This window comes from Homalodisca vitripennis, unplaced genomic scaffold (assembly GCF_021130785.1).
Source record: "Homalodisca vitripennis isolate AUS2020 unplaced genomic scaffold, UT_GWSS_2.1 ScUCBcl_9659;HRSCAF=18223, whole genome shotgun sequence".
Classification (NCBI taxonomy): Eukaryota; Metazoa; Arthropoda; class Insecta; order Hemiptera; family Cicadellidae; genus Homalodisca; species Homalodisca vitripennis.
In genome coordinates, this window is record NW_025785766.1 from 3,825 (window position 1) to 17,286 (window position 13,462).

At 32.9% G+C, this 13,462-nt stretch overlaps 1 pseudogene; it reads right to left on the minus strand.

Annotated features, from left to right (window-relative positions):
• Positions 1-3,781: 3,781 nt before the first annotated feature.
• Positions 3,782-13,225, minus strand: LOC124374697 (annotated as a pseudogene).
• Positions 13,226-13,462: the final 237 nt, after the last annotated feature.

A 13,462-nucleotide genomic window follows, 5' to 3' on the forward strand; every position in this document is an offset into this window, starting at 1 on the left:
TATTCTTTTTTTATGGGGTTCGTATTCCGTGAATCCCTTCCGTACCAGGCTTAGACGGGCCGGTGGTGTACCTTTGAACTTTCTCTTAAGATGACGTAGCTTACCTAACCTGCTTGACTGATGGTACTCTCTGCACTTTGCGCACAAATGTGGTTTACATGCATGAGAAACAGGAAACTACTTGCCAGTGACAACAAGCCTTTGGCCGCCAACCTCTCACTCTCTCGGCTTTGTTTCTGTGGCCATCTCTAAAATGGAAGTTTCAGCAAATTCACACTGGATAGGTACCCGACGGGTGGACCAGTTTCAAAAAAATGGCCAGCAAGATCACTCAGACTTAAATCCTTTTGTGGAACTTTTTTACCTTTGGGGACTATTTAGTAAACATTAGTTTTTAGCTCTTGTCCCCCCAAGTCATAGATACCACTTGTAATAGATTACTCCCGATTAAAATCGATTTCTAAATGGAATAGAAACCATTAAGCCCAGGCCGTCAAACACCTTGTTGAACGGGCGTCCGAAACTTGATGAGAAGCACGCCTGACACTGCCGTGCATATTTGAAACAATGTGAGGTTCATTTTCTAAGAGGCACCATTTTTTTTTAATCTTCCGGTGAGAACTCTAAAGCAATTGTAGATAGTTCATTGTACTATTCAAAAATAAAAATTTTTGAACTCAACATAATATGTTTTCTCACTTTTCTCTTTGACAAACCAGCTGTTACCTGATCAGGAAAAAAAAATAACTCTCAATTCCTTTATTATTAAAACAGGCAAAAGGTTTGATGTGTAGTGGTACATGTATACGTGAGGAGTCAATTTCATAAAACTGTTTTTACACATTGTATGTTAACTTTGCTTATTATGGTTGTTTTCAGCCTTACAAAAATTAAAGTTTCTTCTACCAATCTGTCTATTAGGAAATAAAACAATTAGTTTATTGGTCATTAAACAATTGTTATTTGAACATCAAACATTTTAGACCGGTATTACATTGCCTTTATTTTTTATGTTCATTAGAGTTTCTGGGCGGGGCAATTCACACTACAAATTTCATAACTTTTTCTCAAAAAATGTTCACACTACAACCTCTAGAGTGGTTTTATTTGATTTTTCAGGTGATTTGCCATATAATTCCATCTTATTTGAGTTAAGAAGTAAGAACAAAACCTTTCACAATCACTTAATTTCACCAGGTGAACTGAAAATGAAGCAAAATCTTTCGCCAGCCCCATTACTCTGTAATGGAGCGCTTCCGGACCTACCTTTATATAACATTTTTTTCTTATTTTTAGCTCTACAATCACGTCTTAAAATATTTTACCATATTTCTGACTCACCCTGTATAAGGAAGATGATTAAAAAAGAATTTAAGAACTACAGTCTTATATCAATATTATCTGTATTAGATAAAATAATTCTAAAAGATATTTATGTTGGGGATAATTTAAAAAAAGTATTTGGCAAGGAAACAAGATTATAAAATTAAGTTTAATACGCTTTATAAGAGGTGAAGGCATCAATGATATATTAAAGTAATTTTTTCAGATTTTGCTAATAATAAATTAAATAGAGAAAAACACATACTTATGACTTGTGTGATTTTTCTAAAGCGTTTTACTTCCTAAAGCATTGTAAAAGTATTTGAGAAAAATGGAAATTAAATGGGATATTTAAAAGATTGGTTCGTTATTTAGAAAATAGGAAATTAGTTGTGAAAATCAATGACATGTGTAGCAGAAGAGCAATAATAAATTTAGGAGTACCACAGGGGAGTATTTTGGGACCAATACTATATTTGTTGTACGTGAATGAAATACCAAATTTGATGAAATATGTAAAAGTATACATGTACGTAGATGACACTGCCCTAGTAGTAGCCCATGAAAATGTATTGAAAGCAGAAAGACAAGTACACCATTTTTACCAAGCTAACAATGTGGTGCCATGATTATATGATTATGGATTGGTTATGAATGGAAAAAATCAAGTCATGCATATTTATTCTCCAATTTAAAGTTGTGGACAAGCTACTATAAAACTGCATACATATTCTTGTCTTCATGATTGTTTATATCTTTATAATGTCTGTTGTTGTGATGTGTTAGAACAGGTTGTAAACTTTTGTTATTTAGTGGTAAAAATAAACAAACATTTTAAAATAAGATTTTCTTATTAATACAATATGTCAACGATTAATATCATGTCTGGGAAAATTCTACTATTTAAAACAATATTTGCCATATAATACTTTACACCTTATATATATACAACTTTATGTGAATCAATTATAAGGTAAGGAATTAGATCATGGGGAAGTGCAGTAGACACAAGGTTACAAGTAGAAGACACAAAGAAGGGTTTTGACAATTATACTGCCAGGCCATTTGAGGAGATTGCATAAGAGAGGAGATCACAGTGTTTCATACTACACAAACTTTGCCGGTAAAAAAATGATTCTTTTTCATTAATTATGTTGACTTCTATTTTTATCTTCAATATAAAACTATTAATATTCACAAATAATGTTCAAGAAAAGATACTATATAGTGCCAAGAATTAACAATGGCTACTGTAAAAGAATCAGCCATAGATTAATTCCAACAATTTTTTAATAGGTTACCTGTTTTAGGTAAAGGTTTATTATGTTAAACAATATACATATTCAAAACTCGATAAATAATTACTGTTGGTTATGTTAACTAAAATAAGTTGCTGTTTAAATATAAATTATTGTATTTTTTTTATATTTTTTACATTAGTAAGTTTCTTGCTTGTAAAGCTTTATAAATAGATTTAATTTACTTGCTATATTTTTATAGCTTTTAAAAAATGTTGCCATGCTATGTTTTGTACACAATTTATTGTTGCTCATTTAAAGTTTATTACTTTTGTTACATAGTTGCTTGTTATTAGTTTATTATATATTTTATTTATAATTATTGTAACAGTTAATTGTTAATAATATTAACTGAAAAACATTTGGTTCTTTAATAATTAATTAGAGACTGTTTATAAGTGAAAAACAAACCTCATCAAAATAAAGAGTAATTAGTCTATATTTACTACAGGCAAACCTTTTTAGGCTTTTGTGTAGTTTTTTGTCACAATTACATGTAACTTGACGCTGTATCATTCAAAGTTTTTTTTATCTAAAGATTTTAAAAGTTCTAGTAGTTTTATTTGAAATTTCACTATAAGTGTATTAAATTAAATTAATAAGATTACATAAGAGATATATACTGTATGTATAAAGTTTCCTTTTACAACTCAATTTTACTTAAAATTTAATTAAAATGTATTTTTGTTCAATAATAAAATTACTAATGTTTATGATCAGTGACCAAATAATGTTGTACAGTTGAGTATGAAAAATAACTTTTTTTAATTTTATAAAAAAAGATTTAGGTAAAAATGTTATTCATACTTTTATTATTGAATCACTGTTTATTGACTATTTACCACCTAATTAATTTTCAATTTATAATTTTAAAACAAAATAATAAAAATACCACAGTATTGATATTTTGTATTCATAAATACCCTACCATGATTAAACGTAACAATTAACTTTAGAATTGACTTTAGAATTGGCATGTACAAAAAAGTGACGTTTAAACTGAACTCACTTAAAGAACAAAAGTAAGAAACATTCTTCATAAGCCTACATTTGAACAGAAAATATTACAGGGAAAGTGTTTGGTACTGAGCATAAACAAACCGTATGTGATATAATATCTTGCTTATTTCAATTACCACTAAGTCATAATTTGAACTTACTTATTGAGGGGTTGTACACACTGTCCAGTGGCAGGTGTTGTAAACCGTAGTCGCAGATGGGACGGGTGATCGGACTGGGTGAAGGCGCAGGTCTAGAGGCAGGTGTGGGCAGGTTTGTAAATGAGTTCGGACCACTAGGAGGATTGGGGAAATTGCCTGTTGATGGCACACCTGGAGGAGTCGGGAAATTGACTGAGGATGGCGCACCTGGAGGAGTCGGGAAATTGGCTGAGGATGGTACACTTGGAGGAGTGGGGAACTGAAAATTCGAAGAGGGGTCAGAATGTGATGAATCTGATGGGGTAGGTCCAGAATGGTGGTAGTCTTCAAAACCTGAAAAGTCAAATAAAAAATAGCACATCAATGTTATTTTTATATCATGCTTCCAATTAAAATACAGTAACATTAATACTAATGATAATAAGTCTTTATTTGTCATACGGATATTTACAATAACTTGACAACGACAGGCAAAGTCAAAAGAGAACAATAATTGATCTTTAACCTAAATTTTTATTTCACAAACTGCAATTTGCTTATATGGCTCTTATACGTTTACATTTATAAATTAATGGCACTAAATAACACTAACATAACATATTTAACAACATTTTAAAACAAAAATAAGGCAAATATTATATTAAATAAGCTAGCACTTTGCACTTTGTACACCAGATTAACAAAAAAAAGGTGACACATCTCTACTGCTCACTGCTGGCATCAATACACACTATCACAAGTCCAGTACTGGTATGTCTAGTATTTTAAGTAACACTGTATTACGTTATTGTTTTTCTTACGATACCAATAAATAAATTTTATTACAATATATTTTTAATACGAAATTGAAGTGGTAAAGCCTAACCAGAAATGTTGTTTCTCTGTGGCCTAACTGACTACAATAGACTTAAGACTATATTGCAGAAAATGTATCACTCAAAAATAGTGCTGTGGGGAAATTTAGGGTGGTCAAACATATTTTGCTTCCCTGTACAAAAATACAAAAAGTAAGGGCAAATTAAATATTATTTCAATATCCCTGTTAAATTTATCATGCATAATTGGGTTATATCTATATTATTTCTTGTGCTAGCTAATATTTCAATTTGAATTTTCTTTTTGTTAAACTAATTTTAAAAACGTGAATTAATTAATGAAAGTAATTAATGATAATTAAGGTTATTTTGTAGGTGACTCACCGATATTGGGTTGTGATGCGGAGGAGCCAGGAGCTACCCCTCCTTCGTCCCCTCCCACCGGGCCTGGGACCGGTATCTCTCCATTCCTCAGACAGTTATGGATGTATGCAGCCTTCCACTTGGCATACTTGCAATTCTGTTGAATCTCATCTGTCTGCTCACCAAATGTACTCAGAACATCCATTAGAAACCCTGCTGTGTAGAATGCTTTTACAACATTTCTGGAAACAACAATTAACTTTGATAAGTTTCCATTTAAAACTTTTTTACAATAAAAACCACAAAACACAGAAAATCTATCCCTTGCCAACCTATCTCTGTGAGCAAACAAAATAGAATCAACTATGCGTTAAAACAAGGGTTCATGAGTGGTGTAAAACTTAGCATCCTCATACCACTTCTACAACAGGATGGGCCAGAGGTTTTCTTTTTGTACGAATTGTACACAAACAGATCATTCCAGTTCTATCCTTGTATGAAAAACTTTTGTGTGCGCGTTCGCACTTGTGTGTATATGTCTTTCCAAAATATCTCATTGGATATTGCATATGCAATGTAAATACCTTCAGTGTGATTTTACAAACATTCACTACTTTTTTTTTACTTAAAAACTTTACAATTCGTTAAGCAAAAATTGAGAAGATTTTCATTCCCAAAATTTATCCTGAAGTTAAAAATAAGAACAAATATATCACACATCTATAAATGCTCAACTTTTGTCAGCAACTATATTTACTTTTATTATAGTACATAAATATCTAAAATAGTTATTAGAAATCTGGTGTACACTTAAAATGTTTAATAAAGAACTGTTAATGTGTTAGACATATAATTCATCCAAATTAAAATGATATCTATCAGCAACAGTTCTAAAAATGTCCAACATTGTAGAGATAAATCTATATCTTACTTGTTAAACTGGCCTGCTCTGTCCTGTCCATCTGCCCACAAAAATAATTTCAAAGCGTAGTTCTCGATGTGAGCTTGTGCTGCAATATCATTTGTTATTGCCTCATTATCTGAGAGTTTCTTCTTCTCTTTCTCTAACCAATCCATCAGTGCCACCAACATGAGTCTCGCCTCATCTGATTCTTCTTGTCTATCTTCAATGCACATTGCAGTGCATAGACTCGACCTTAAAATTAATAATTTTACTATCAGTATTAATATTTGCACATAATGCTTAAATACTTATACAATATTATTTCTTAACAATATTAAACTGTCTGTAACAACTAATAATACAATACATATCTTTGTCATTTGTATGATATTTAAATAATGGCTGTAAGTACATTATGTGTCATTTGTATCACACGCTGTCAGACGTTTATCCATCAAATTAGTAAAAATTAAAAATAAATATTACGCTGTTTTGTTTGACAGGATAACAGGATTTTGGACATTTACCATCATTATGGTTACAAAAAAAACAACATTTTGAGGATTGGAATCTATCCTTTTCGTCAGGTGGGGGAGGTTTTAGTACATACATAGAGAACAAAAAGAACGAAGAAAAGAGGAGAAAGAAAAGCACTGCATCATGTCACTGGGTCAGGATGGTGATGGTCAGGGGGAGGAAGGGGTAAAGGCAAGCCGCTTCTGATCCTAAGTCTGCGACCTTAGTGTCATGGTGTATGTACGAATTTTGTTGGTTGAGGTTTCTTTAATTTATAAAATCTTTTTAGGTTTCCTACATAGTTCTTTTTTTAATATTAGTACCCAAAGTGCTTTTATTGGCCATTATATTATACATATTATCACACATGTGAAGTAATCGTAAGTACTACGTTGCTCCAAAAGTCGTTTGAATAAGTTTAGCTATTCTATATAACTTTGAAACAAATACATCTCTTTTACATATAAAAAGTATAGGCTTCTCTATAATACAGTTTTAAAAGCCTAAAACTTAATTCACTTTGGCATTAAATTTCAAAATCAATTCAAAGTAAAATAGTGTTTGGAAATAAATTCAAAGTTATTGACTAATGGCAGCAAGAACAATAATGATGTAAATGTGATCTTTGTTTCACAAGGAGCCAAACACATTTATCTTTGAAATTATTTAAATGTAAGTGAATGTTATTGTTTGTTTTTAACATTTTATAAATATTGAAAGCATAGATGGTTTTTTTTTTATTTATTGTTTAATATATTAACTTTAAGATTAAAAAGCAGCAGAACTATTTTGTTTTGTGAAATATCTATCAAGTTATTTGGTCCCACATCTTCTTTTGTTTCAGGTGTTGGAGCTGCTATAGCAGCAGGAAGTCAACAAGAAAAAGGAATTTGAGCTCTTTATTGGACTGTTCATGAATTCCACAGAATAGACGGTCAACGACCTACCCTAAAAACTCTTCTTCCGGTATTAAAAGAAAAAATCGGGTTTAGAGGAGGAATATGGACTCTGAGACAAGTTCTCAAGGAACTTCAGTTTAAATGGAGAAAATCTACAGATAACAGAAAACTTTTAATAGAAAAACACGAAATAAGAGAACACAGAGTTCGTTTTATTAGAGCTATAAAACGTTACAGAGAAGAGGGCCAACCAATTGTTTATACGGATGAGACTTATGTCCACGCTTCGCACACAAAGCCCCACTCATGGTCAGATGGCAGCAACAAAGGCCTCTTAACACCTATTTCTAAGGGCGAATATGGAATAATTTGTTCACGCAGGTAATGAGAACGGATTTATCAACAATGCATTGTTGGTGTTCAAATCAGGCCAAAAGTCAGGAGACTATCATGATTGTATGAATTTTAAAAATTACAAAAAATGGCTGCAAGAAAAAACTTATTCCAAATTTACCACCAAAAACCGTCCTTGTGATAGACATCATACCACAATAAACAACTAAACGCTGCACCTACCAGCAATTCCAAGAAAGCAGAGATAATTCAGTGGCTAGTTAACCATAATATCCCGTTCCATGACAAAATGCTTAAAACAGAACTCTATCAGATTGTGAAGCTTAATAAGAACCCGCACAAAATGTTTGAGATTGATTCCATACTTGCAGAACACGGCCACTCCGCTTTGCGCCTCCCTCCTTATCATCCCGATCTTAACCCGATAGAAATAATATGGTCACTGATAAAAAACCACGTTGCCCTGAATAACACGAACTTCAAATTAAATGACTGCATTCAATCTAGTGAGAGAAAAAGTCCAAGATATTACAAAAGAGGAATGGGCAAAGAGATGCCAGCACGTTAGAAATATTGAAAAAAAGTATATGGAACATGAAGTATCTATTGATGACATCACAGAATCATTCATCATAAATCTAGAAGCCGGCAGTAGTGATGACGACAGTGGAAGTGACAGTGAAACACTCTAGCCATAGAGAAGACAGTGGCGGTGAAATGAGTGGAGTGGAAGTGCTTGAATAACATAAATGACAAGTAAGTTGACGCGATTAATTTATTTGCTTATTAGGTTTAATAAAGAATATTTTATTTTGCAATCCTGAGATAATGAAAACGTTAATAGTAAGTATTGATAATAATAAATAGATAAAAACTACAGCAAGTCTCTTTCATATTTTTATGATATAAAAATAATGTACATTAACTTTTCATGACATAAAACTAATAACATACAGTCAGACAGACAATATTATATATTTATGCTACTAGCTAACGTGTTGCTCAAAATCGAACAAAAGTGAAATGTGTAGTTAAATACTAAAAACCAAACATTTAGTAAACAGCCTGTTAAATTGTAGTTAGTAGACATCGATATAAAAATTGAATTTAGTTTGATCCAATGTTGAAGGATAGCTTCACTGTAGACCTTTACTGTATTAAAGTGATGCGTACTGTTGTTAAAGTTCTGAGAAGTATTAGCAAATCTACGTAAAAGATGCCTTTAATTTGACACCTCAAACGTTAATATCTGTCAAGCCGTTATCGAATTATGATTTCGAAGAAAACCCCCTAGCAAATTAATACAACGCTCCTACTGGGCTAACTTTTCTTCCTAGAGTAGTACATCAACGGGCCGCTATCTTACACTTCCCCTCCACTGGCGAGCTATCCCACCATTACCCGTCTCTTCCCCGTCTCTTCCGTTCGTTCCTCACGTCCTCTAAATCTGGGGATCGGGGTGGCCAATATAAAAAATCACTTCCATGACCAATCCAACATCCATGAAGGTTGTCATTTAGTAATCGCTTGACAGGATTTGAGGAGGAGCATTCATCTTGTTGGAAGATTGCTTAGAACATTTCTGGAACCGTAAAAGTCAAAGTCAAAATTTCTTTATTGCCATAATAACATAAGTACATGCATTGGCTTGCGCTCAAAGTGCATAGGATTTTGCTATTGGTCTTTGGTCGTAGGCGGTTGGTCGACGAATGCAGACCTATTGTGACCTGTATTCTGTAGTTTAGTTTTAATAATTAGTGTTGTGTTGAGTTTTTTATTAAGTGCATGCTTTAGAGTTAGTTAAGTTGACACACAATACGGTGGTTGTGATTTCTGAATTATGTATGTCACAACGCTCTGGTATGATTTGTTTATTTTAATCTAGTTTTTAATTATGTGTTTGGTTTATTTATTTACCTGTAGAAAGAGATTAAGATTACAGATATCGAAACGTAGTGTTAATGATTTTTTTTTGTATCACTGAACGATGGCAAATGTCCGGAAAATCTTGTTTCCTTCGCAATCCTTCCATCGCCAAAACCCAACTTCCAGCAAAAATTGTAGATGCTAAATTTTGGAAGTGGATAGACTATGAAAGGACAATAGCTGCATCACCAACGTGCTTGCAAGTAAACTTCTCAACCAGTAATCCAGGATTTCTTTTTAGAATTCATGATGCTCTGAATAAAATGAGGCAAGACTTATTATTTGCAAACCTGTTCATACCTATTCCCAGTCATTGTACTGAATGTTGTAAGATAGCACCCCATTACAACTGACAGCTGCCAAAACAGTAATTCCTTTTGGTGGAGTAGAGTCTATTCAAGAATGTGTGGATTACCGGTGTTGTAATAATCACTATTATGCCTATTTAGGCCTACAGCACCATTGCGGTAGAAAGTGAACTCGTCTGAATAAAGAATTTGTGTATGGGAATAATTAGGATCTATATCATGAAACACAATGATACAAGAACAAAATATCCACTCTCCTGTCCGGATCATCTTCAAGAAGATTATGGAACACCAATTTCAAGTTCAACCTTCCTTAGTGATTTCGGTTTACCTGGAGAGTGGAGCATTAATGCGCTACTAGTACTTCCTCTTTACCTCATTTGATCCTCTAGAGTACTTTTTTCGACACCCAGTTTCTAACAAATTGGATTGCTAGTTGGTTCAACTCCTAGATAGACAACCTGAAATTGTCTAATTTGCTTCTGTAATGTTGCCAAAAGCAATAGCTCCACGCACAACAGTTCAGCACTTTTTGTTCAACATTAAAAGCCATTTCTCGCGAACTTCAATATCAATAAAACTGTAATGGAGGAGGTTAGCAATATTCTTCAATCAAACAGCTGTTTTCAACAATGAACGTTATTAAACAGCTGATCTTTAAAAGAGCAACGCATTAATCAAATCAGGAAATTCAAGAAATGAATTTTTATAGGAAGCAAAATGGTAAAAATGTTCAATATGTCACCATTTTGCTTCTACAAACTGTTAGGGAGCTTTAATTTTCACAGAATTTTTTTAAAACCTACTTTATTAATTGTGCAGAGTTTGAAAATGTTCAGTGCATAAATGGGCAAGTAATAGTATCAAATGTTTGAACTTCTTCGTGGGACACTCTGTATATTGAAAACAATAGACAAGCGGCCTAAACTTGTTATTCGATCACCATTATTGGACGATTCGATATATTACCCAACTTCAATGTTATATAATAATCGCACATAAAGAATGATTTATATACATTAACCAATATGATTAACACATTGCAAACAACACAAAAACTTAACAGTAGTATTAAAAATAACATTAAACTAACTTTAACCTGGACCCACATGTTAGAGATACTTTACAATACTTACAGCTTGCCTGAATAGCTGTGAGCAACCGCTTTTGTGAAAATGGAGGTAAGGATTCTTACCCGACAGACACACTTCTCTGCGGTTCACACAATTACAAAGACAGTATGCCAGTATTCTATTCCTCTATTTCTATGACCCCTCGCCAAGGAACTTTCAATATCATACTCAACGCTATTTTCTAAATCTTCAAAAAATAGATAGCCTATTACTTGTTGTTTATTGTTTACTTTAGAACATTTTTTATACTTTATAAATACATTGAAGTCAGTATATGTTAAGTTAAATAAATTGTCACATTGAATTATTAACCCTCCGAGTGGTGAAAGACGCTGCAGCGTCTATTAAATCTCGTTCGCAGAGTGGCAAAGACGCTCTAACGTCTATTAACACAAGCATCCTCTCTTGTTCCGGTATTTCCGATGTTATGCCGCGACCTTAAACACTATATATTAGGTATGGTTAGAAAGACCAGATTCTAAACTTTAATTTGATATAGTGTTTAGATATGCTGGTACTAATGGAACTCTTACAAACGGTTCATCCACCTACTGTGCTACCTCCTGGACCAAGTGTAGGTCTTCTTCACGGGATTGCTTATTTACCAGACTTTGTGCAGTGTGTAGTACACACCAAAAAAGGGGGTAAAAGTCACTTCTGGTGCCCAACTTGTAATTTTGGGGTTCATAGGGAGTGTTTCCCTTACCTGGAACATTATTGGAGGCCTCTCAAACCAGGAAGAATGATGAGGAATGAGGTTGGCTCTGATACTGACTAAATTGCAGTAAAAAACGTGTACATAAAAGTTTCGATCAGCAAATAGTGCGTTGTTTTTAGGAATAATACATATAACGGATACATATTTTGGTAATTCTAAGCAATATATGGGTCAACCTCGATTTTTCTCATATTACAATATAATGTTCCAATAGTCAATTAGAAAAGGAAATGACTAGAATTTCTTGCCGGAAAGCAGTTATAGGGAGCAGGCAACTCATATTGCAATATAATGTTCCAATAGTCAATTAGAAAGGAAATGAACTAGAATTTTCTTGCTGGAAAGCAGTTATAGGGAGCAGGCAACCGCGAGAATTACCTATTAATGATCAGGGGGCACTGACGTGATCTGGGACTTCAAATTTGGAACAACTCGGGTAGTTTAATTTTTTTTTCTAAAAAGAGCAAAGCAGCGCGATTAGCGGCTGGCGCAGCGGGTCAGGCATCTCTATATACTGCTGTTCCGGGACTAAGGAAATTCTAGTCATTTACCTCTTCTAATTGATCTATTGGAAACATTATATTTGGTAATATGAAGGAAAAATAATCGAGGCAACTGACCCATATATTGCTTAGATTAATTACCCATATTTTTGTTTAGAATTTAAAATTTTTAAACAAAAAAATGGCTATTTTGGATTTGCTGTTAGAAGAAATTAAGTTTTGAGAAAAACACATTTTCTCAGCCTAATAATAAAACAACAAAAGATTTGAACTTTTTATTTTTTGGAATTCAACCCATCCTGGTTTTTTATCTACCAAACTCCCAAGGTAAGTGTTTCATATTATTAATCCATTCTACTCTGTGTGTTATGAAGTTTAATATCGATGTATGATATGTCTATACTTATATAATTACTACAGGCATTTTTTATAAATTTTCTTTTGCGAAACATACAAACAATTCAGTTAAAAATGTTCCCGCCAACTTGGAGAGGAAAAGAACAGTTACCGCCACTTCGGGAGGGTTAATATGATATTAGCTCAATTCAAACGTTTGGCTTTGATTAAAACAAACCGAATAAGAAAGTTGGCTATAGGTCCGCTTAAAGTCTCTACTATGTGAATTAAGTTAAGTATCAATGATTACACTAGAATCGTAATATACAATAAACTTGGGTGTGCCTTATCGTTACTTTTACCCCATCAAACATTTCAATCATTGGATCGGACTTCAGAAGCAAAAAAATTATTCGGTTTTTTGCCTGTACTACGAGACAAAAATATTTTAACAACACTAGCAAGCGCTACCTGTATTTTTTAAAATTATCTATAAGATTAAAACCTGTAGTGATGTTTAATAAGAATAATAAAGTTTAAGTTTAATACTGGTTACACCAATAGCTAATAACTGATATCTCTTCCATCATGTTCTGAGGCAGTATTTTCAAATAGTGTTGTATAGGCCTCAAAGAAGCAAGGACAGGGTGGGTAGTGAAAAGCTGACATTATTACTTTAGCTATCATATTTCTCAACTAGAATAAAAGAACATATTTTTAATTTATTCTAGTTTTTCAAATTTAAATACCGCAAGTATGTAAGATCGCAACTACTAAAATCTTTTACCGTTGAATAAATATTACTTCACCGGAATACATAGCCAAATAATACTCATCACATATAAACGCCAAAATGTTATGTCAAGAAACAACCTGCAACTTGAAACATATGATTCACTCTCCACA